The following is a 1668-nucleotide window of genomic DNA, read 5'->3' on the forward strand; positions in this document are numbered from 1 at the left end:
GAATTCAATTTTCCCTTTTAGTCCTGGGTGAGAACAAAACAATGGCCTTGGGACTTTTAGCAACCAGATGGGCCAAGCATAAAGGAATAAAGAGCAGTCAACGATGGACTGGATATTATTTTTGTATTTCACTCTGAGGGTTTTTGACATTACAAGATGGGTTTAATGACTTGAACTTTCCCATAGGTTTTTGTCTCACTCCTCTTTGAAAATGAGAATGGGAAAAAATTAGTGAACTGAGCTATTTAGGGTCTCTACCCAGTCTCCTGCACTCCCTTCTGGGCTCTCTTCCAAGGCTTAAAATAGGTATATTGTGAGTTTTTCAGACATACTATGTTGCATCTCCTTTCTTCAGTCTCCCCATCTGTAAAGTACCAAAGAATCTAGATGTCAGTTTCACTCTGGTCAATATAAGGCAGATTCTGATTTCTTGGGGTTTTTTAGCCAGCTTCCAACAAGTGATGTCCATTTCAAGAAAAGTTATTGTATTTGACATCAGCAAAAGAAGTTATAAACTATGTAATCCAAAATCACTGTGTTCAGACTAGGGGTGGTTCCAGTATCCCTAATTGTGTGGACAGATTTCTTCTTGTCAAGAATGAGATCAAAACAACTTATCCACAAAGGACCAGTACTTAATGTCAGTTGGTCAGCCTTTGACTTTTCCACACCACTGGGGCAGTCTGGTTGTGTGCCTGGTCTTTCTGCCTCATGGACAAAAACAGGGAAGGGCTGAGAAGGGCCTGACTCATAGACATCCAGGCCAATACACCTGCTTTGGAAGCAATAATCTTACACCGATCAGTACAATAAGACAATAGCCAGGAAAGACTTTAGTGTCTATGTTCATGTTAACCTGTTGCTCTTTGCAAGTACAATAAGTAGTTTGACTTCTGCTCTTAATCCATTTAGGAACAAAGCAAAACTATGTTTTTAGGAATGCTTTGGGAACAAAAGAGTACAGCTCCAAGTTTGCTGTGGAAAGCTGTTTCCTGCAAATATCTGCATATTTCCTCAGTGAAAAAAAAAAAAGATGCCTCCACTATCTGCCTCTTGTTCCTTCAACTGGGAGATAAAGCTACAGGGTCCTTTCCTTCTGCAGTTTTATTAGCCACAAGACTGCTATTTTCTCATTAAAAAAAAAATAATTATATATATATATATGCATACATACATATATACATTTATCGAAAAATACATGTGTTTATAATAAACTACTATTATATTACATTATTATATTGTATATTATATGATATTATTATATTACCCAAAAAAAGTCATTATTTATTTTAAAATGGCAAGTTGATACTTTCAGCTGAAAAAAACACCTGACTTCCTTCTGTTAAAGTTTTGATAAAAAGGTAACAGCCTTTTAGGAGGGTATCATATGACATTCCAAAGGGGTACCTACATGAACAAAATATTATATTTAGACATTAGTACTGAATAGCTCCTGTGGAGATACCACATTTCATTAATTAACTATAACTAATACACCTACTGAAATGCATTAGTGATTCCTCTTTCATAAACAAAGAACTGATGCCAAGTTCACTGCTACTAAGGAGCTCACCTGAGAAATCATAATATCTCTGAAAATGCCATTTTCTGGACTTTTTGGTACAGAGAAGATATCTGAAAAGGATTGTGAACATTGTATTAAATGAA

Source organism: Chaetura pelagica, unplaced genomic scaffold (genome assembly GCF_000747805.2).
Source record: "Chaetura pelagica isolate M959 unplaced genomic scaffold, ChaPel_1.0 scaffold241, whole genome shotgun sequence".
NCBI lineage: Eukaryota > Metazoa > Chordata > Aves > Apodiformes > Apodidae > Chaetura > Chaetura pelagica.